Source organism: Monomorium pharaonis, chromosome 8 (assembly GCF_013373865.1).
Source record: "Monomorium pharaonis isolate MP-MQ-018 chromosome 8, ASM1337386v2, whole genome shotgun sequence".
In the NCBI taxonomy this organism is placed as follows: domain Eukaryota; kingdom Metazoa; phylum Arthropoda; class Insecta; order Hymenoptera; family Formicidae; genus Monomorium; species Monomorium pharaonis.
This window is the reverse complement of record NC_050474.1, coordinates 12853984-12878774: the sequence shown is the minus strand read 5'-3', so window position 1 is coordinate 12878774 and position 24791 is coordinate 12853984. Positions and strand designations below refer to the sequence as shown.

General features: G+C 36.1%; 2 long non-coding RNA genes across 2 annotated transcripts; both read right to left on the bottom strand.

Moving 5' to 3' along the window:
• Positions 1-2734: 2734 nt before the first annotated feature.
• On the bottom strand, positions 2735-4564 carry LOC105828189. Its single transcript, XR_003625497.2, has 3 exons — positions 4190-4564; positions 3791-4110; positions 2735-3720 (listed from the first exon to the last, which is right to left on the bottom strand). It is a non-coding gene; the product is annotated as an uncharacterized LOC105828189 (long non-coding RNA).
• A 2418-nt stretch (positions 4565-6982) lies between these two features.
• Positions 6983-23118, bottom strand: LOC118647149. Its single transcript, XR_004964462.1, has 3 exons — positions 21959-23118; positions 10010-10122; positions 6983-7426 (listed from the first exon to the last, which is right to left on the bottom strand). It is a non-coding gene; the product is annotated as an uncharacterized LOC118647149 (long non-coding RNA).
• Between the last annotated feature and the right edge of the window lie 1673 nt (positions 23119-24791).

Below are 24791 nucleotides of genomic sequence, written 5' to 3'. Positions count from 1 at the left end.
GAATACAGATCTGTTACATATTTGGTGCAAATCTGTTGTGAGTTTATGTTGCAACATCTGTTCTCAATTTGCTGCGTGAATTTGTCATTGTATTGCTAATGACAGATCTGCTCTGGTGTTGCACCCAATTTGATATTAGGATTTGATAATAATTTTTGCTTGCAATTGGGGCGCATTCAAGGACACAGTAGACCATGGTTTTGGCAGCCTGATTCCGCAAGAAATTTTTAGCAGTCTGCTGACAATTTGGCAGCAAATGATTAGCTGGGTATATATATATATCTTTATTTTTCTGAAGTTTCTTCAGCTTTTTCCCTTCCAATTCTTACAGTGGCTTAGGCAAGCCATTTTGATGCGTACTCTTGGGCAATATCGCTATCTGTGATATCTTTATGCGACAATGTTAATCAAAAGAAATATACAGTCAATGAATTAGTCAAAACAAATATACAAAAGGACTGAAAATTCCGGTCACATTCATAGTTTGCAAGTAAAACACACCAATTTAAGCAAAAGGTTTGCTACCCATTTTGAAATAACCATGTAAAATTTCAAGATATTAATGACAAAAAAGTCTACAAATCAAAATATGTGATATAGAACAATAAGTACGAGATATACTTTTAAAAAATAGCTGAAATGTGACTATCTTTTAGTACAGATGGATACTCATTGACATCTGAAGATAAAATAATAATGCAGGCAGCATAAACAATCATTTTCTGACATATTACGAGTCGCTAAGAAAGTCACAAATTTCACTCATTTTCAATGAGATCGTACCTATAAAGCTCATCACAGCAATACGCGTTCTATAGTTCACCTTTTTCATTATTATTTTAGCATATTACGTGACTGTTGAAAAATAATAGAAAACTTTTTGCTCAAGTTGATGTGTTCTACTTGCACATTTGGCTTTATTTGAAATTTTTAGACATTATATTGAAAGCGACTGAAAAATTAAAGGAGCGCTGGCTGGTTTCGAACTCGGGATCCCTTGTTCCTTACGATAGCTCTCTCACTGCCCCATACGACTCCAATTGCTCTTATTTATATTTTGTACGCTTTTAAACTCAAGATTAAAACCACAGGATTCTCTATTTTATCGACACTTCTTCTTCGACAGTTCTTCTGACTCCGAATATCTTACAGCTCGGCCATTCTGACTTTACATTTGTTTTCGAATGTCTTTTTTTTATGGCGGCTGTTTCCAAAGTTCATTTCTTCTGAGCGTCACTTTCCATAGGTTGACCCCGCAGCTACGTGAGTTTCTCTCTCACGCCCGTACAGTGGTCATAAATTTATCGTCTTCATACCGGCCCGCAGTCACGTGAGTCTCTCGCTCTACCTGGCAGCCACAGGAAAAGGTTCAATGGCGCACAGTACAATTGGACACGTTGCAATTGCCCACCGTGCTATTAGACACGAAATATTGCGCACCGTTCAATTGGACACAGTTCGATTGGACACAGTTCGATTGGACACCGTTCGATTGGACACAGTTCGATTGGACACAGTTCGATTGGACAGAGTTCGATTGCGCACCGTTCGATTGGACACAGTTTGATTGCGCACCGTTCAATTGCGCACCGTTCAGTGGCACACCGTTCAATTGCACACTGTTCAATTGCGCACTGTTCAATTGCACGCCGTTCAATTGCGCACAGTTCAATTGCACACTGTCCAATCAAACGCATATTAAATATTCATATATTATGGCTGCGTTTGCAATGTGTACATAGGTTAGCGACTTGGACGGGGTGGGTGCGGGAGGGGGGCCAAAAGCCCCCCTCGCACCCTCGCGCGCGCGCGCGCGCGCGTGTGTGTAAAGCATTCACTGCACCACATGGGTTTGCGACTTAAATGGTGTGCAATTGAACGGCGCGCAATTGAACGGTGCGCAATTGAACGGTGTGCAACTGAACGGTGCGCCACTGAACGGTGCGCAATCAAACAGTGCGCAATCGAACTGTGTCCAATCGAACTGTGTCCAATCGAACTGTGCGCAATTGAACGGTGTGTAATGTTTCGTGTCTAATAGCACAGTGGGCAATTGCAACGTGTCCAATTATAATGTGCGCCAATGAAGGCTTCTTGCAGCCACGTGTGTTGACCGGATTGAAAACCTTATTCCCCCTTCGAAGGGGCCTCCCCGACCCGAGGGGTAAGCAAATCCTCTGAAAAGTCACACTTTTCTTCCACACAACTGTGACGACGGTCACAGATCTCTTCTAATCCTCCTAGCTGAAGGAACATGAATTGTTATCCTACTTCAGAAGTTGAAAGCGACTGAAAAATTAAAGAAGCGCTGACTGGTTTCAAACTCGGGATCCCTTGTTCCATACGATAGCTCTCTCACTGATAGTTCACACGACTCCAACTGCTCTTGTTTATATTTTGTACGCTTATAAACTCAAGATTAGAACAACAGGATTCTCTATTTTATTGACACTTAGTTCTTCTGACTCCGAATATCTTACAGTATATTCTTGAATTTGCCTGCTAAATATTTTTAAATTAAACTAAATAAAATTAACATCGAATCAACACGCACACACACACACGCGCACGCACGCACGCACGCACGCACGCACGCACGCACGCACGCACGCACGCACATACACACAGATATATAAAAATATTACTTACGGATTTGAAAGTTTTAAATCCTTAAAACTTTGTTTACTTTTTTTTCCAGCCCAACTATAATGTTTGGCTACTTTATTTGTTATTGTTTTTTTAAGTATATTTTGTATCATAATATACGTAGTGCTTCCACCAAAGAGTTTAAGAAAATTTAATTGAAAGAAATATTTTCCAATTTTTCAAATAATATCGCGCATTAATATGTATGTATAGGATATGTATATAGAGTGTCCGATATTTTAGGCTTATAATTTACATAGCGCTATCCTTCTTGAAAAGTTGAATCAACAATAATCTTGTATCATTATTTCCTATGTAGTTTAATAAAGCAATAATTATTGATAAAAATTAAATCTACCAGTGTTATGTTTTAAATAAATGCATTAACACTTCTAAACCTAATATAGTGTGTGTAAGCACTTTGTACTACTTTCATATATTACCAGAAGCGTGGCTCACGTCCATTTGTCTAAAAACCGAAGCTGGCTAATTGGTTAAATTGTAATTAGCAATTATTACTTTACTACGCAGTACAAAAAATAATAGTACACAGGACTTTTGTGTTCGATTTTAAATTACATAATGTTATGTAAATAGTGGACACTAATTTGGGAACACTCTATATATGTCGTACGTACCACATCGTCCTGAAATTTTCTTTCCTCCAATTGTTCTTCAAAAGATATTAAATCAAAAATTGTACATATCGGAAATAGATTACCGATTTCTATCATATTGCAAGATTGATTAGATGAAGACTGTTCTTTCTTTAATGTGTTTTAATATATCTAATCTATTTTCAATAGTATTCAATTTATATAATATTTTGTTTAGTTTCCATAGAATTTGCTTTTTAAAATCTGAAATCAATATTCATTATTTAGTTAATAAGATTATTTATATCTTGGTAACTGAACTAAATTGACCTACAATTTATTTGCTGATTTCAGCGTGGAGCATTCTATATAACATATAAAGAATTATTAGTATTTTTAAAACTTACCATCAATATCAAAATGTTCATTATTAGTAAAATTTTGTGTTATATTTGTATAATGTCGTTTTTATTTAAATCTGAAAATAAAACATAAAATAGTATTTAATGAATATCGTATCGTGCTAATATATTATATTTAATACTTACTGTCACTGTTTACTGCATTAAACAAAGTATTCTCGCGTAATATATTTTTCGTATTTTGTTTAGATGTGTTCAGTAATTGATTTAAAAAAAAGCTTTTTTTGCGGAAAAGTAAGCAGGATTTTATTTTGGTGAATATTATTTTCTTTATCTCCAGAAAAAGATAAATTATCTTTTTCAGAAGATAATAAAACGTTTTTGTGCTCTTAAATGTCTCCTCTTCTTTTCTCTTGCTTTTAATTCATTTGATGATATAGCAGTATCATCTACATTCGATTTATCCTCTGCCAGAACTAATTTTTCCATGCCTTCTTCATATGTATCTAAATCATTAAAAATATGTAAAATGATAAAAGTACATATATAATAAATAAAAATTTATGTATTGTATTATTTACTAACTTGCAATGCCGAAGACTTTTTTAACAGATAACTCCTTCCAATCAGATATTTCTCTTGGCATTTCTCTTGCCATAATAGCCTTATTAATGCGGTATTTTGTTTTAAAATGGTTAGGCCATATGCTTGATAAATTATCTTTATTATACCATGCTGTAGGTATTAATTGCAGCCCGTATTGAAACTCCGCAATTATAAATCTTGTATCCATTTCTTTATGGTATTACGCAACGCAATTGTAACTATAGTAAATATGCATTATATTGTATTTTAAGAAACATTTATTAGAACCTTGATAAAAATATTTTATTGAAAATCTCTCTCAATTGACCCATTTCATTGAAATTCATTAAATTTATTAAAATCCATTAAAATTCATTTAATTCATAAAAATTTATTAAATTTATTTTATTAGTTATTTAATAAAAAAATATATTTTATGAATTTTAATGAATCTTAAGAACCTTAATAAATTTTAATTAATTTTAATTAAATTTAACAAATTCTTAATGAATCTTACAAAGTGAAAATGGGTCAATTGAAAGAGATTTTCAGTAAAATATTTCAGTAATATTGTATTTCCATCAGGGAACGCACAAAATTATATACTGGCGCAAAAAAAAAACGAGACAAAAATTTTGACCGATTTTTAGGTAATCTTTAAAGCGATGCAACTTTGCAAAAAACCATCCAAATTACATGTACTTTTTTTAAATTAAACGGCAAAGACTCTACTTTGAGAATCCCTAGGCGAAAGTTTGATTGTTAAGTGCGAACCTTTTGTATCGCATGAAAACCAAACATGTTTTTTTTAATTGAAAAAAGTAAAAGTTTGTTATCATTTTTCACAAGTTTCTCGTTAAAATCTGGCTAATATTAATCCAGATTCTTAAAGTTCATTCTTTTCTAAGCAATTTAAAAAAAAAACATGTCGATACGATGTTTTTTGTTGATTGCACACGAGTTTGAAATTTGCACTGCATTTTAGGGTATTTTAGCGAATAATTACGGTATTTTTTGAATATCATGAATTTTGAGTATCAATATGATATTGTACATTGATTTTATTCGTGTTTAACTTAATCATACCGTCGTTATCAAAGTGACCCGATGTACACCACGTGGAGAATGACGGTCGGATTTTGTACATTATGTGGTTCTGAAATTCATCAGTAGAAATTTGTACTTACTGATCTGAATATAACGGATAGCTGACGCACCAATTTCACTGAAGTTAACAGAAGATCACATTCCTCTATACTCATAGGGCGGTATTCATAGTCAAATCTTATTTCAAGATCGTCTCAAGCAATGTCTTAAGATGTTAATACGGCTTTGTGATTGGTTGATGGCATCTTAAGACAGTACTTAAGATGATCTTAAATATAAAACCCGACTATGAATACCGGCCATAAACCCACACATACACGTAAACATACATGAACACATACTCATACATAAAAAATAAAAGTTCAAATTTTATTTAAAAAATCAGCCTTTTCAGGGCCACATGATGTACAAAATCTGACCGTCATTCTCTACGTGCACATCGGGTCACTTTGATGACGGCGATATGATTGAGTTAAACACGAATAAAATCAATGTGCAATATCATATTGATACTCAAAATTCATGATATTAAAAAAATACCGCATTTATTCGCTAAAATATCCTAAAATGCAGTGCAAATTTCAAACTCGTATGCAATCAACAAAAAACATCGTATCGACATGTATTTTTTTGAAATGGCTTAGAAAAAAATGAACTTTAAGAATCTGGATTAATATTAGCCAGATTTTAACGAAAAACTTGTGAAAAATGATAACAAACTTTTACTTTTTTTAATTAAAAAAAACATATTTGGTTTTTATGCAATACAAAAGATTCGCACTTAACAAATCAAACTTTCGCCTAGGGATTTTCAAAGTAGAGTCTTTGCCCTTTAATTTAAAAAAAGTACATGTAATTTAGATGATTTTTCGCAAAGTTGCATCACTTTGAAGATTGCCTAAAAATCGGTCAAAATTTTTGTCTCGTTTTTTTTTACGCCAGTGTATTTGATAAGGAAATATTGCGAATCTTGATCATTCCCATAAGGAATTTTCCATGTTTTACAAATTTACACAATAAATCAGTAATTGGCCAAGACATAATGTTATCATAATCTAATTTCATCACTTTAATACTAAAATCGCTGGATTCACAAGGCAATGTATATACTTCTTCTACTTAAGCTTTTCTCCAATAAGAAAAATATCTTTATTCTTCTTTTGTGCTATGTTTAGAACCAAAACATATGTACCATTTTTTAATAGACAACAATTATTATTACAACCTTTACAATTTACATTAAATTTTCCATTTGATATCATTAGATATTGAAACTGAACATCAAAATTATTAGGTATTAGACCATTGCTGTGCAAAAATTTACATGAATATGTTTTATTATTGCTATCATATTCCGAACATAAAACATTACAATGATCAATCTCATGATACCTTTTAAATAACTAGAACAATAAAAAGTTCTAGTTATTTAAAAGGTATCATGAAATTGATAATTGTAACGTTTGTAAAGGCGCTACGCGCGCGCCATTTATTAACTTTATATGTATAATATTTACATTTATTAACTTTATGTGTATAAAGCATTATCATTATCAATATTATCATCACATAATTATTTTTTTATTAAATTATAAACATGTATAATATTTAATTACAACAAATAAATTTTAATATAATTAATTATAATATATTAAATCTAATATAATTTTTCAATTAATACTATTAAACAATAAATACAATTATATTAAAAAATATTTGAAAAACAAATTAATCTAATTGAATTCCTCACTTATATATTAATGAATATAAAGAAAATTTCGGGCGATTATATTATATATTACATATAACGATCAGGATCGGATTAAAGTATTTTGAGGCCCGAGGCTATTAACTCCAACTGGAGGCCTTTTGACGAAAATGAAAGATATTCTTGAATAGCTCGGATAAGGCCCTCTAACAAACGAGGCCCGGGCTATAGTTTCTCTTAGCCCCTCCTCCTTAATCCGGGTGTGATAGCGATTGTGACGCAGAGAGATGTGCGTCTACTTTCTACGTTGAAGATCCGAGTTCAAATCTGACCGATATAATAGAAGCACCACAGAAATACGCTAAGGAATTACTACGCTCTGATAAGAGGCTAACGAAGAAAAAGAGAATCCCGTTAAATTCCTGAAAAAAAGAAAAATATATATATTAATTCTTATACATAATCATATATGTATGTATGTGTGTGTACTGGATATAGGAGAGAGTTGTGAGCCAAATGTATATCACTTAATTAAGATATTTTTTATTATATTTCCCATTTAGTAAAATTATTTGTATGCAAATAAACGTTGGAAATTGTATCCAACAACTCTTGTATCCGGCAACTCTCCCCCTATCTTCATTTATAAACACATAATATATACACATCACAATTTATATTTATAAAAAATATACAACAATATAAATTTCTCTTATATCTACATTTTCGATCAGTACTTCTTTGAAAATCTCCGTCCTGCAACAACCGGTATTGTTTAGAAGAACGCATTGTCAAAGGTGCGTGAATTAAAAATAGAATATTGGTTGGCAAGTTTGATTATCAATTTAATATTGTGATATTACTATTCTTGTTTATCTTATACTTGTGTTTCAAGACCAAAAATTTCATTTTCTCATGTCGGTTTATATTCCATATTTTGTTTTTAAACTAGATACCACAGACGCGCGCTCCGCGCGCGCTACTTAACTTTTTATTTTTTACCTTTTAAAAATAAATTACAACAATAAATGTATAGATAATATTTATACAAATTTGACAGCTGTCAAAATTCAATTGCAATGACAGCTACTTTTGCAACACGAAGTAAGCGCAGCGAAAAAACCAATCGGCATCGCGGAAAAGCGACAACAATAAACTTCGAGAAATGCGAGCAATCGACTTTACATGCCTTTTTTTAGATTTTTTAATTCACGCGCTTTCGACAATGTGTTCTTCTAAACAATACCGCTTGTTGCACTAAAGTATCACCATATTTACTTATTGAATATCTTCATAGAATAATTTATTAATGCCTATAAATGAATCCAAATCATCTATTATATTTAATGATTTATTATATTTAATAATTTATTCTATAAAATATATAAAATATTTAACTTACATCTCTTTCATTTTTCTACAAAACACTATTAAAATTTATTTTTACATAATTAATTTTATTTTCGTCGTTTTTAAATAAAATTTTTGTTATATTTTCATGCAAAACATTTTAATATTTTATATTTTTATTCTAATTCTATGCAAAACATTGTAAGGTTTTTCCAAAAATTTTAAGCAAAACATTTTTTCCAAAAAATCAAAACTGTATTCAACTTCCAGATATTTTTAATATAAAAAAATTAGCAAGATTGTAATTAAAAAGAGATAGAGAGATTTCAAGATTTCAATATAAAATCTATAGCAAGAATATAATTACTGGATGTGGTATAAATTGCGATGTGTGTACATATTATGTACAGAGATCGGCATCATCGATATTTTCAGTAATATTTTTAGCTTTAATTAATGATTACTTGATTAATCAGTAATCAAAGACGAAAATTATTTTATTACTTGATTAATCAGTAATCAGAGACGAAAATTATTTGATTATTTAGTTAATCGATAATCAAAGACAAAAATTATTTGATTACTCAATTAATCAGTAATCAAATTTTTAATTACTTGATTAATCAGTAATCAGAGACAAAAATTAATTGATTATTTGATTAATCGGTAATCAAAGTCAAAAATTATTTGATTATTTGATTAATCGATAATCAAAGACGAAAATTATTTGATTATTTAATTGATCAATAATCAAAGACGAAAATTATTTGATTACTCACAAATTACACATAGAAAAAAATAATATATTTAAGGAAATGTTCTTCCATTTAATTTACAATATAAATTCTCCGTTTTTTTTTTAATAAACATATTGAATTTGAATGAAAAAATTTCTGTTTCTGTTATTTCCTTAAATATATTATTTTTTTTCTATGTGTAATTTGTGTAAAGTGTAATTCTGTGTGTAATGTGTAATTTTATTAAACAGAGACTTTTTCATTCAAATTCAAAAACGGAGAATTTATATTGTAAATTGTATAAAATAACATTTCTTTTAATATATTATTATTTTCTATGTGTAATTGCTACTTTACGCTGATATTATTTCATTCATCAAGATATCATTTCATTCAATATTTCACATTTGATCCTGATTACTGAGCGATAAAGTAATTGCCAAATTTTTAGGTCTGAATGCTAATTGATCAAATGATAAAAATTTTATTCTTATTCTGATTACTTGTTAATCTAATAATCAAAGACTTTCAATATTGATTATTGATTAATCAAGTAATCAAAAATTTTCGACTCTGATTATTGATTAATCGAGTATTCAAAAACTTGATTACTGATTAACCGAGTAATCAAATAATTTTTGTCTTTGATTATCGATTAATCAAATAATCAAATAATTTTTGTCTTTGATTATCGATTAATCAAATAATCAAATAATTTTCGTCTCTGATTACTGATTAATCAAGTAATTAAAAGTTTGATTACTGATTAATCGAGTAATCAAATAATTTTTGTCTTTGATTACTGATTAATCAAGTAATCAAATAATATTAATTTATTATTATTTTTTGCCAATCCCTGATTATGTATGTACTGGAATATGTATTTCATGATTGACATATTTCTAGAAAATGTATTACCTTTTTCTTTCTTTCTTTTATTCTTTTCTCTCTTTCTTTTTCTTTAACCTTGTTTTAAACGACGTACAAAAAGAAAGGGATTCTTCTTTCTCTCTCCACACTATTTCTTTATTCTGTTCAAAAAAAATTCAAAAATTGTTATGCTTCCAGCAAATAAGCGATATATATACATATATACAGGGTGTTACAAAAGCATCGGATTTGCTTAGCACCATGCGATAGAAAATGAAAATCTAAGAAGAAATGTCTAATATTATTTTTCGATGCGGTAAATGGTTTCGCCTTAATTCATCATTGTAATAAGTCAATAAGCGCGGAGGTACAAGAGAAAGTCAGTGACGGAGAATGCGTGAAGTTGACTTCTTGTTATTAAAAATTAAAAAATGCTTCTAATGCTAATAATTATCGATTATAATAATTATCGCAGGGAGAAAAAAAAATTTCTTTTTGCGTACATTATTATATATACATACATATGTTTCGCAATATGTTTAAGGCTTTGTCGTACTAGGCATTGCGCTATTAAAAAAAAATAATTTTTTTTTTATTTTACAAATCAATACAATGATATTGACATAAGTATGCACCTTGAAAAGTGCGCTCGCTTGTATGCGCTAAATTGACTGTCTGTAATCGCACTTGCACGTATTTAAAATTTTAATTTACGCTTCTATAAATATATGCTTCTAATCGATTCACGTGTACGCGAGTTGTCGTTCTTCCTCTTTTTATTGTATAATTTACATCAGAATGTTTTTTGGTTACGGTATACGGTCCAGTCCACTGTGCGTCTAATTTTTTAGATCGTCTGCGTCGGAGCGTTTCATCGTATAATAGTACTTTTTCGCCGATTTTGAATTTTGTTTCCTTCGTCTTTTATAACTGCATATATTTGATGATCGTTTTCGTCATAGTCTTCAATGATCACGTGCGGCGTGCGTATTTTCATCGGCTTATCAGTAGTGTTTACTATGCTGATCACCCCGGGTTGATTTCGATTAGTTATAGTTCGGACGATGGTCTCACTGCGCGGTTTCAGAGTGATTTTTCCGTATGGCTTTAATTTGAAAGTGCCACCTGTAATTTGCAGTTCCTCTTTGCCGTAATCGCGGGCTACTTTATGTTTCTTCATAAAATCGAGGCCTAGTATCCCGTCGTATTCCATCGGGAAGTCATTTTTCACCACATACATGGTGTGCTTTATCTCTTGTTTACCTAATTTAATATGTGCCTGCATATTTCCAATCGTATGCAATTGATGGCCAGTCATCCCTGCTAGGGTGATTCTTTCCGGGGAAATTCTGGTTTTTCCTTTTAATTTATTTAATCGTATCAGCGAAATCGTTGCGCCGGAATCAAAAAGCATATTAATTTCTCCCGACCGCGTTTCCTGTATCGGAAGAGTAACTTGGTCGAGGTCGCAGTTCCGCTGGGCGGCTCGAGTTACCGACGCGAGTTGATATGACCGCGCGCACTTATCTTTCTTTCCGGCTGATTCTCTTTCTTCTTCGCTGCTGGACTCGGAATGGGTGTTCTTTTTCCTTCGCGGTTTGATCGCTTCTCGCGTATTATTATTTTTCAAGCTATTATTTCGTGGTCCTTGAGGGCTTTTTGACGTTTTATTTACGGTCTTCCCGTTTAGGTGCCAGCACTCATTCCGAGCGTGGCCGCGTTTCTTGCATTGTTTGCAAAATTTTTTTTGCAAACAATGCAAAAAAAAACGACTGCGTTGACGCGTGATTTCTCCGGTTGCAGTAACGTAAAGCGATTGGCTTACCGGCTGCTACGGTATTTTCGTCCGTCGTGACCAGTTTTTCCGCATTTTCCGCATTGGAGAGTCGGGTTCTGATCATTTTGAGATGCGATTTGGGCATCTTTTCTGTATCCATTGGTTCTCGCATTTGGTCCCTTGACCTTTTCTTCTGCGCTTGCTCCTGCGATGGCTTCTTGTAGCGTGTGGTATCGCTGTGCACGTACCAATAATTTTATATCTTCATTTAAGCCTATTTGATAATTATAGAGAGCTTGTTCCTTAATATTCTCCAGTATCACTCTTTGCTGTTCTGTAGTGTGGTTCTTTCCTTCTTCATGGACTCAAATAGTTCCATAGCGAGGTTGTCCACTCGCCGCCCGAATTCCTGAGCGGTCTCATTGGATTTTTGCTTTAGGGAATTGAATTCGAGTTGTAGATGAGCAGTACTATGCTTGCTCAGATATTCATTCTCTAGTTCCCTTTTTAGCTGCTCAAAATTTTCTATGTCACGAGTGAGAAAGTCCATCATGGTCTTTCCCTTAAATTTTAAAGTATGGCTTCAAGTAGATTATACTCGTCAGCAAAATGAATACTTTTCATGGCATATGTACTTGCGTTTAGAAATTCGCGTACTCGGTCTCTCGAAGTACCGTCGATCTCTGGGATCATATTTCGGGCCTCTTTTAACGTCAGAATTCCGTGGCCTCTTTGGTGTCGCGCATTCTCTAGAGGATTTTCGAACGCTGTTTCACATCTGCCGTGATGTGATGGTCGAAAATCGCGGATGCGTTGTGTTTGTAATTGCGTTTCACGTAAAGCGTCAATTTCCATATGTATTCCCCTAATTTCTTGTATCAAAGCTCGCAGGGTGCCTCGAATGTCATCATCCCGTTCACGCGCCACGTTAGGTCGTGCGATTCGTTCGGCAGGATTTTCAGTTATCTTCTGATGAATCTGTTGTATTTCTTGTTCGGCGTGGGCAATAAATTGTTGAGTTTCCGATTGTTGAGCTCCCGATGGTTGTGCTTGTTCATTGGCACTCATTGTGTATCTTTCGAAAATTTCTTCAGGATTATCGGAATCGTATGAGATTAATGAGAATTCACCTCGTGAGGATACACGGCTCGGAGTTCGGCTAAGGTACGGTCTCGTCCGTCTGATCCCGCGGTCTTGTCGAGTCGCGTCAACTGCGTTGTTGTCGAATAAACTGGAATCGAGACTCGCGAATAGAAATTCTCGCTCGCGAATTACGTACTCGAGTAGCTCGTTATTGCCTTCGGGGGAATATTCTAAAGCTCTACGAACGTTATCCCGATCCTCGCGAAGGGCTTGGACCGCTCGCCAGGCAAAATCTAATTCTAAATAATGTATCGATCGCGCCGCAGCTTCGCTAAATAGCCACGATTCGTTTCGTATCGGCGAGTTTCTATTACCTGACATTCGCTTTTGTTACTTTATTTGCTACTGTTATTTTTCGATAACTAAGTTACCGGGGGCCTGCGTATTTCGGGTTTTCGGACGCGCTCGCTTATAATTTATTTCGCTTACAATATTTGTCGGACTTACATTAACGCAGTATATCGCTGCATGCTGTCCGTCGTTTTGCCGCTTGGCTGGTGAGTCACGATGCGGTAGGTCGGTGTCTTCTCGGATTTCGCCGCTATCGCTGTTGCACTGTTCGATGGCGGAGCTCTGGCTCGATGGCTGTCTTCTTTGCTGGATCTCAGGTCCGCAGATCAGCTGATCGGTTCGGCTGCGTTGGGCAGGATTTTTGGCGAATTTCGTTCGCTCTGATCGGCTTCCGCTCTTTTTCTTGACTGTTCTTTTCTTGCTTTGAGTCCGTTAGGGAGTATTTGTCCTTGGTAGGTTGTTCGACAGTGAATCCCACCGCTGCCACCAGATTTGTTGTGGCCCTTTGGTGGATAGAGGGCCACCGATATTTGGGATCGTCCGTCGATACTCCTCGGGTCAGGTTTCTTGAGAGATTGTAGCCGATTGTCGTATAACAATGTGTATATGTTTTCTATCTTGATTACACTGAGTTACACTGACTTAATTCGTTAATACCCGTGACAAATATAAAAGAATGAGCGACATACGTTCGCCGCTGTATAATGTGTAGCAAAGCCCGCTCGTTGTCTGTACCTCGGTGTTTATATACACTGATTTTTGGTGTACAGCCGGGGAGGGTACTTCCCGGTCACTGGCCTTTGGTCAATGCTCTTGCTTAGCCAGCAATTGCTACCTATGCAGATTCCACCCCAAAATCAAGAGATTTTGGGTCTTGTTTATTAAGCAATCGGGTGCATTGCCCGGTGCGACGTCCGGTATGTAGGCCGGGCGATGTCCGCGCGCGAGGTGTCATTTGACATCTTATATCGCTTGCGACATTTCTTGTGTGAGTGCATCACACTCACAACAATTTTTATGCTTTCAGCAAATAAGCGATATATATATATATATATGTATAATTGTATTTGAATATTTTTGAAATACTTACCTCAATTCCTTTCTCCCCCCCTCCCCCCCTCCCTCCCTCCTTTCCTCCCTCCCTCCCTCCCTCTCTCCCTTCCTCTCTCCCTCCCTCCCTCTCTCTCTCTCGAAACAAGCAGAAGAAATTAAGGAATGCTTCTTTTTATTTCTTTATCTGTTTTCTTAAGTGTCAAACGCGAACCTCACGCGTCTGTTTTCTTAACTGTCAAACGCGAACCTCACGCGATGACACGCGAAGCAAGCCGCGCAAACGACATGCAATCGAGATAGCCAATCAGCATCCAGAGAATAAAGGTAACAATGAATTTGATATATTCGAGTTCGAGGTTTCACGGACTTTTTAGAAGAGGACTTTTTTAAAGAGGACTAGAACATGCGCGCGCTTCGCGCGCGCCAATTGTTATTTTTTTATTTGTTATTATACTCTGCATAAAATTACTCCCGCGTATAATATATACACAACTCGTTTATTTCTTATACTTCTCAAACTTTGGAAGGGGGTTACATGGCATGATTAAATATTACATAGAATTTTTAACAACTATTTACGCTCATTTCTCGTCTCTAATACATTTTTTATCCATTTTGTACCTACATCAATCTCTGATAACATTTTACTAATAGAGAAATTTTGTTAGCATTTCTGAAAATAATTTTTATATGGTTGTAAATTTCATCGTTTTAAGATAGATTTTCCAGTGAGAAATAACCATCAAATTGACATCAATTTGATTTAATGAATGCAATTTGTTGCGCCTTGCGGTACAACAAATGATTTTTGCCGTACCTTGCGGTGCGACAAAAGATCTTTCGGGATTCGTTGCTGCCCAAGGAGTAGGAACTCACGGAAAGAGGCGGCTTTTGTTGGCAGGGTCCTCACTCACTGATTTAATTTAAACTGATATAAGATTTATTTCTAATGTTGTACACTGGTTGCGGTCGGCGAAGGTGCCGCGTCGTGTTACACTTGATTAGATACGGCGCGTGACTCAGAGTTAACGCGTCGTCTCTTCGCTCGCTTGAGATTTGCTTGCGGCTAAGTCCCGAACTCGTAATTTACTCGTGCGGGCCGTACGTATCGGCTTGATTGTTAATCATTGATCCCGCGGGCCGCTGTTCGGCAGCAGCTTAAATAGTGTCGCGGATTTGATTATTAGTGGGGGCATCGCTTCCTTGAGCTGCTGTTGCCAGGTAGATACATATGAGAAGTCCCCTGCAAGGTGGTTTATTATTACTACCTTGCATCTTATTAATCAGCATTATTTTATCTCGTCGACGTTGTGCTCTTTTTTAATTGTGCGTGAGAAAGGTGTAATGTTTATCTGTCTCAGCTAATGTTGCCTTTGGGTCGACTGTCTTGGACTGCTCTAAGATCAGTCTTGTCCGAGCTGTCGTGCGAGATATTTTTTTCATTTTTTACGGTCCGCGAAAAAGAGAAAAAAAAACGAAAATATGCAGTTTTTAGTGCCGCCATCGCCACCCCCGTCGCCTAATCCGGGGGTTATCGCTTTGGATGACGCGTCCCCGGACGAGGGCGAAATTGTGGGAATTTTTGAAGACCAGGTTGAGGACGCGGCGGAGTACGAGGGCTCCGAGGAGGAACAGAGTGATATGTCCTCCAGCGAGGATGAGGACGAGGTTTCCGACTCCGGTAGTGCTCCGTACGTTTTTCCCCCGTCTCCCGGTATGATAGACCGGCTGCTGGAAGACGTTGATGTTTCGGAGTCCGAGGGGGAATGGGAGCGTGACCTCGGGGAGGAGGGAGTTGGTGAGGAGTCGGAGGAGTAATAGCTTGAACTTCCTCCCTCCTTTAGTTATTAGTTTTGTAGCTTAGTGTTTGTTTTAAGTGTAGTATAGTGCTTGTTCCTCCCCCTCTTTAGTTAGTCCCTCCCCCCTTTTTTTGTGTGTGCCATTATTTTGCGTGCCGGATGGATTACTCAGGCGGTTTTTAACCTGGTGAGTCTAATTTTATTTATTGTTATTATTATTATATATAATTCTTGCGTTACCCTTCGATAAAGGGTTTCATGCGATTTACGTGTACGCGGATTGTCCGTTTTCCTCTTTTTACCGTATAGGTGACGCGCAAATGTCTTTCGGTAACTGTATAGGATCCGGTCCATTGCGCGTCCAATTTCTTAGAACGCCCTCGGCGAAGCGTTTCGTCGAAAAGTAGAATTTTATCGCCAACTTTATAATTGGTTTCCTTTACGGATCGGTCGTAATAATCCTTCGACTTTTGTTTTTCATCCCTTATGTTATCTTTGGCGATACTATTAGTGGCACGTAATCTCTCCCGTAACTCGAGCGCATAGTCATCGTGGCTATACGTCCTTTTAGGCGGCTTGGCTAGCGCTGTTGGTAATTCGGGGGGATGACCGTAAATTAATTTGAAGGAAGTGTACCCTGTTGCGGTGTGGGGGGTGGTATTATAGGTATATGTAGTTAGCGTACGGAATCCACTCGTCCCAGTCCGTCTGATCCTTATTAATAAAATTTAGCCTTAGATACTCGGCTAAGGTTCGATGCGATCGTTTTAATACGCCGTTGCTTTCAGGGTGATAAGCCGCTGTCTGTATCTTCTTAATTTTGAGCAGTCTGCAAGTATTCTTAAATACTTTGCTCATAAAATTAGTTCCCTGATCTGTTAATATGCATTCCGGAATTCCATATTCTAGAACGATTTTCGTTACGAATGCCTTACTTACGGTATTCGCTTCTTGGTTAGGAAGGGGCATAGCCTTACTAAATTTTGTTAGGTGGTCCTGAAATGTCAGCAGGTACCGATTTTCGTTGTTTGTTAAGGTTAACGGTCCGACGATATCCAACGCGCATTTTTCAAATGGTCGGCTTGGTGTACCGGTGATAACTAGCGGTGCTTTAATTCTGCGAGAGAGTTTGTTTTTCTGGCAAAGCTCGCATTTCTTTATGTATCTCTCTACGTCGGCTGTTAATCCATGCCAGTTGTGTTTTAGGCGTATTCTTCTTATCGTTCGCTCGATTCCCTGATGTCCTCCTGTCGGGGCATCGTAGTATTCATACAGAATTTGTTTCTTTTCTTCTTCAGTATACTCCTGTATACTTTTATTATTTTTTATCGGCGTGTTTAATTGTGTGTGTACACTGTCCTCTTCGAGCGCGAGGATCTTATCAGAGTCTTCCGTAACGTAAGCCTCCCTCTTCACGTTTTGACTTAGCGCGTCGGCGTTCGCGTTCGCTCGACCGGCTTTGTGTATGATCTCATAATCATACTCTTCTAATTTTAGTCGCCACCGAATCAGTCGCGATCCGGGGTCATTTACATTAAATAACCATGTGAGTGTCTTATGGTCCGTCACTATTTTAAATTTTACGCCGTACACATATGGGCGGAAATACTTGACAGCCCACGCAATGGCTAGCAACTCCTTTTCGGTAGTGCTATAATTTTGCTCCGCGCGATTTAATACTCGGCTTGCGTAAGCAATAGGACGGTCGCTACCTACCGGTCCCTTTGACAGGACTGCTCCGATTGCATAGTCGGAAGCATCCGTGGTCACGTTGAATTCCTTGGTGAAGTCCGGATATTGTAGCACGGGTGCCGTCATCAATTTTTCCGTCGAACTTTTCAGTTTTCTTAGTTAGCTTCGTCATTGGCTTAGCAATTTTAGAAAAGTCGCTGATAAATTTTCGATAGTAACCAGCAAGTTCGATGAAGGATTGAATATCCTTGACCTTGCGTGGTTATGGAAAATCTTTTATTGCCTGTAATTTTTCGGAATCGGGTGCTATCCCGTCCTCAGAAATAATATGGCCGAGGTAATTCACCTCTTTTCGTAGGAACTCGCACTTATCGGGTTGTAGCTTTAGATTAGCTTCCCGTAGGCGTAGTAGCACTTCTTCTAAGCGCTTGTTATGTTCCTTTAGACTTGAGCCGTATATGACAATGTCAGCTAAATATACGAGGTATCTAAGTCCTTGCATTCCAGTAAGCACAGAGTTCATTAGCCTCTGGAATGTGGCTGGCGCGTTTTTAAGTCCGAACGGCATCCGATTGTACTCGTAGTGTCCATACGGTGTCGAGAATGCTGTTTTCGGCTTATCATGCTCAGCCATGGATATCTGGTGGTACCCTGACGCTAGAGCTAGCGTCGTGAAATATTTAGCGTTTCCTAACTGGTCCAATATTTCATCAATATTTGGCAATGGAAATGAGTCGCCAATAGTCAAATCATTCAACTTTCGAAAGTCGATTACTATTCGAAGTCGTGATTTTCCAGTCGAGTCAGCTTTCTTCGGCACAACTAACAGGGGTGCGTTCCACTGGCTCGTACTAGTGTGGATAATACTATTTTTCAGCATTTCCTTTATTTGTGTACTCACTTACTCCTTATGTTTGGCGGGGAAGCGATACGGTCGCACGTTCACAGGCGCGGCGTCGGCTCGCGTGCTGATCTCGTGTTTCACCGTCGAGGTACACGTCAGAGGTTCTCCGTTCAAATGAAATATGTCCTGATATTCGTTGCATATCCGATTGAGTGCCTTTTGTTCCTCTGGATTGAGATGCTGTGTGCGTAATAGTTGTCATACGCGTTCTCCGCGGGGAAGCTTTGTCTCGCAGTCCGTTTCGGAGGTCACGACATAGACTTGTTGCATGACATCTTCTTCGATATCTTCCACGGTAACGATCGGTGTGGTGATTTCCACTGGTTTATCCGTGGTGTTAATTATGCTTATAGGACACATAAAATTTTTCGGCTCTACCATGCATCTTCCAATATAGATGCCGGGCGAAGTTTCTTTGGCTCGGATTACTCCGGTTTTGTTTCGGTTCGTTACTGCACGAACGATGATTTTGCTGCGCGGTTTTAAAATAATTTTATTATACGGTTTAAGTTGCAGGGTGACATTTTCTATAGTCACTGTCTTATTTTTATAGTCGCATGATACATGCTGTTTGCGCAGGAAATCGAGGCCGATTATCCCCTCGTATTCCATAGGGAAATCGTCTCTCACTACGTATATGGCGTGTTTAATCTCTTGCTCGCCTATCTTGATAGTGGCTTACATCTTTCCTATAGTATGCACTCGGTGGCCAGTTATTCCTACCAATGATACTTCCTCGGGATAAATTCTTGTTTTTCCCTTTAGGTTTTTTACCTTTATTAGCGATAGCGTTGCGCCTGAATCGAACAACATATCGATTTCACCAGCGCGTGTTTCTTTGATCGGGAACGTAATTAGGTCAAGACCGTCGCATCGTGTGGCGTCTCGTCTTACGTGTGTCACTTAATACGCTCGAGCGCGCGTACTCTGCGTGCGGCTCGTCGCTCCTTCTTCCTCGCTACTGTGCTCGAAGTCAGAGTTCCTTTTCTGCGTTATCGCTTTCTTTCTTGCTCCCGTTATCTCGGCGCTTTGCATCTTTCCTTGCGCGTTCGGTACCTTTGCCTTAGGCCGTCCGTGGAGATTCCAACACTCGTTGCGAGTGTGTCCGCGCTTTTTGCAATGGTTGCAATGCTTGTCAATTGCATTTATGCGTTTGTCGGGTTGCGGCAGGACGTATCGATTACTGCTCCTATTATTTCGGCAATCCTTACTGTAGTGGCCATACTTGCCGCAATTTCGGCAACGGGCATCGGACTTGTCGTAGTGCCTCGGCGGGTGTCCGTCTCGTGTTACTCACGGCGGGACCCTTGATTCTTTCCTCTGCGCTTGCGGTTGCTATTGCGTCCTGTAGCGTAACGTATCCGCGCGATCGGACTACCGCCTTTGTATCCTCGCGTAGCCCTATCTGGTATTTTTCCAATGCTTGCTGCTGCAGCATTTCTAAAATGATGCGCTTATGCTCGGCCGTGTATTGGTGTCGGCCTTCGATCATTGACTCGTACAGGTCTATCGTGAGCTTATCTGTACGCAGTCCGTAAGCTCGAGCGCTTTCCCCTGGCCTTTGCTTCAGGGTATTGAAATCGAGCTGTAAATGTGTTGTGCTTCGTTTACTCGCATGACACGCTTCCAATTCCGTTTTTAATTGTACGAAATCGTTTATCTTTCGTGTCTGAAAGTCTAACATGGCGCGTCCTTTTAGTTTAGTACACAATATCGCTCCTAGTAAGGATACTTCGTCCGACGGATCTATATTCTTGATCGCATAAGTCATTGCACTCAGAAATTCTTGCAATTTACTTGCGTTGCCGTCGAACTCAGATATCATGCCGCGAGCTTCTTTTTTCTTTCGAAGCGAGCGGAACGACAATATTCCGCGACCTCTCTATCGGCGCACGTCGTCGTCTGGGTATTTGAACGCGGTTTCACGCCGGCTATATCGCGTTTGTCGAAGTGCGTGTGTACGTAGCGTTCGCGAATTTGTTTCTCGCACGTTGACTTCGGCGGTCAGTCTCCTGACCTCGTGCATCATTGTGCGTAGGGCTTCCCTTATTTCCTGCACATCGTCTCTTTGCATAGCAGTGCGTGTGAGTCTTGGCGCATTAGCACTTAATTCGTGGTGCAGGTTTTGTAGTTCCTGTTCTGCACCGGCGATGAACTGTTGGGTTTCCGTTTGCTCTTTGTTAGGCTAGGTTTCTACATTCCTCTCATTATGCATGAGCCCATATAATGTGAACATACTGTAGACATATAATTGTGAATATACTGAAGATATACTTTAGACATACGTATAACATTCTTAAGATATATTCGGTATATTCTCATAAACTGCCAGCGAAATTCTATGGGATAAGGCAACGCGGACATAGTACGTTATGAGTATATACTCGCCATATCACAGACGTATCTCTAATATTATACGAATATTGCAATATACTTTCGCAATATCCTATTATCGTTCTCATAATCTACATGTGCTGTCTGGGGAGATTTAACATGTTGCGAGACGTTCAATTGTATTAAAGAAATTTTTCAGGTATAATATTAAACGTAGACTACAGTATCCGAATATTACATTTTTTTTATTTTTAAAAAATATTTATAAAATCTAGCAGCCTGATATCGGCGCTCACTGGCAGCCAAGATAAGAGCACTGTTTATACGATTAGTGTAGCGGGAGAGAGAAAGAGAGAGTACAAACTGTAACTGAGGTGGAATATACGTAATATAATTTTTATTATTTAATTATTTTATAACTTAAATTAGAATATATATAAATATATAATCTAACTCAAATTATAAATAATCAAATAAAAATTACATTATATATATAAAATAAAGTTTCTATATCTTTGTACTTGAACGGCGGCGGCAACCCCTGAGCATAAAGGACTTTCGAAAACGTGTTGAGACAAGTTTCTCATTTCTTAGAAAAAACAATAGACAAAAGAATTTTGAAATTTATGACAGGGTCATTTGTTATAGGGAAACAATAAACAAAGAAAATTTATGACAGGGTCATTTGTTATAGGGAAACAATAAACAAAGAAAATTTATGACAGGGTTATTTGTTATAGGGTGTTCGCAATTCGGCGAAGAGTTCGCTAGTTAACCATTGAGGATGTTAAGCAGAATGAGAGGACATTCGTGGAACAGGTGTTAAATAAAATGTACTGCGATTACGTGTCACGTGGACTCATCGTGATGTCCGAGTCGTACTGTATATTTATCACAGATCTTAATTGATACACGCGTTTACTGTTTAATGAGCATAAGAATAAATGTCTGGATGAGAATAATGTCTTGATCACTTACACGGAGAGATTATATTAATCTGTTACCGGTCGTGATGATGATGCCTGTGAGCCGGTATCACGCGGCGCCAGCGTGCTCGTTGTGTGGTGAGCGTGAGTCTCTCGATGGTGATGTACCTGAGCGATAATTATGAGTCTCTCTTAATTCCTGAATGAGTTCTTCCGTTGAGCAATCTCTGAGTAGATATTTGAAGATCCCACGAATAGACTTGAGCACAAAACTACGTTAAAACAATCGCACGAAATACAACGTGAACCGCCGCTATAGAGCACAAGTACCAAAGTGATTTTTGGCGTTACGCACGCGCTAGCACGCATGCCGCGGCGCTCCGTGATCTACGCGGACGATGATCGATAGCTGCTGCCATCTGACGTGACGGCGCGAGCTCACTACATACTGAATTCCGAACATAGGGAAACAATGAACAAAAGAATTTTAAAATTAATTACAGGGTCATTTGTTATAAAGAACAATAACCAAAGGAAATTTTGAAATTTATGATAAGGTCATTTGTTATAAAAAACAATAAGAACAAAAGAATTTTGAAATTTATGTGACAGGTAATTACCCCCCTTTCCCCTCCTCCCTTTCCCCATTTTATTGTTTGAGTTAGAACCCGCCTAATATAACTACTTTAACGCATCCACACTCCGCTGCGTTACACAGCAAACCGGGACAAAACGTTCCTACACACACGCGATACGTGCGAGGGTTCAAAAAATTGATACGGGATAAGCACATCGATCGACTTGATCACATCACACGGCAGACTTGATTATGTGCGTCATTCGACGTCGTAAAGACGTCTTTTATTAAAGTTTTGAAGAAGTCTAAATGGCGTCTCAAATAAGATGTCTTTAAAAAAGACGTATTTTAGACGTTTTAAGAGAGACGTCTAAAATAAAAGAATTTTAAGACCTCATAAAGACGTCATTTGGTAAAGTCTCAAAGACGCCTCTTTTAAGACGTTTTAAAAAAGTCTTTTAGACATGCGTGTTGTCTGGAAAGGTCAACATATTTCCATGCAAGAAACTTTACCAAAGCTCATATTTCTCATTAATAAAAGTAATTATAGAAAATCCTTTATTTTTAGTATAACAAATCCAACTTTTTATGTAATTTAAACTGCATGACAAGTTTTGCTTTAAAATCAGCATTAAATTATTAATATTTTTATTGGTTATTTTTATATTTTTATAAAGATTTTTATAAATATTTAACTTTCAAAATACTTACTTTTATCAGAAAAAAGTATGTGCAAAATATATTATAAATAATATACATATATGTAAAAAGATCTATAGTAATTATGTTAGCATTTTATATAATATTTCTTAAACAAAGAAAATTATCTCAAATTAAAACCGTATGCAATGCCCCAATGAACACACAATATTTTTTAAACGTTTTTTAAAAATTCATTTTTAATAATTTTTACATTATTAGTTTATTGTACAAATAATATTTATTTAATATAGAATAGAGTATAAAAGTTTATTCAGGGCTTTCTTTCGAAGTGCCGGAGTGTTTTAGAATTTCTGAAAATTATTGAATAACGCAATCAATTTTTTGCTCTTAAAACCTTAAGCAAATGTTAGTAAATATTTAAAAAATAATTTTTTTAAACGTTAAATAAATGTTTATTAAGTAATAAAAGAATATTTTTTTAAATGTAAAATAAATATTTTTTTTATGAGAAAAAGGAGACTTATCTTATTATTTAAACGTTTTTTAAAAATGTTTTTAAAAATGTTTCTCAAACATTAAAAAAAATATTTTTTAAACATCATTGTGCTCATTGAAATATCTGTCCACCGAAGAGATCAAATACACAGCAGCGTAATTAACATCACGGCATTATCGCCAATTAATACATGAAAATTACGGGCTCATTATTTGCACAATTGCACAAGTATAATTATAATAAAATATATAATAAATTAATGTATAATTACACAATACGTATATGTCATATACGTATTGACAACTGTCACGAAATTAACTCATTATCTCAGGGGATCTTAAAAAAGAATATCTGTTAGATTTTACTTTCGTCTTAAAGACAACTTTTTGATAACGTGTTTTTGATAACATCTCTTTTAAGATATCTTTTTGATGACTTAAAAGAGGATGTTTTTAAAAAATTATCAAAAGTCGTTTTAAAGACGTCTTTTTGACAATGTTTTAAAGGCGTATCTTTTGAGATGTCTTTTAAACATCCGTATTGTCTGAGTATATAATGAGTAAATGCAATATGATCATGTGTTATATTCAGAGCTGGGAACGTTACCTTAAAAAAGTAACGCGTTACCGTTACCGTTACTTTTTGTAAAAACTCGTTACTGTTACTCTTTACTTATTTTAAAAAGTAACGCGTTACCGTTATCGTTACTTAGAAAGTAACGATTCGTTACCTTCTACTTTTTTCGTTATTTTTTTGAAAAGCTAAAGAAAGATGTTAAATTATAAAATTACATCATTTAATAATCAGTATTAAAACTTAAAACTTTAAACTAGTTTCTAATATATAGCAAACTTTTTAATATTAAAGTCAACTAATAATTATTCTAATTCTTTATATTAATATTTTTATTTTTTTAATATACTTATCTTTATAAGAATTTATATTGTAATTCACAAATGTTATTTTGTCAAAAATTGTTAATAAACTTTGTTTTTAAAAATTAATGTCGTTATATAAGCATTCCAATATTCACTGCCAGTATTGAAAATCTATAGTTCACGTTTCATATATATATATATATATATATATATATATATATATATATATTCTATAAACTTTTAGACTTTTAGTATTATTAGTGACTATCGGAATGCAGTCTAAGATATAAAGTAGAG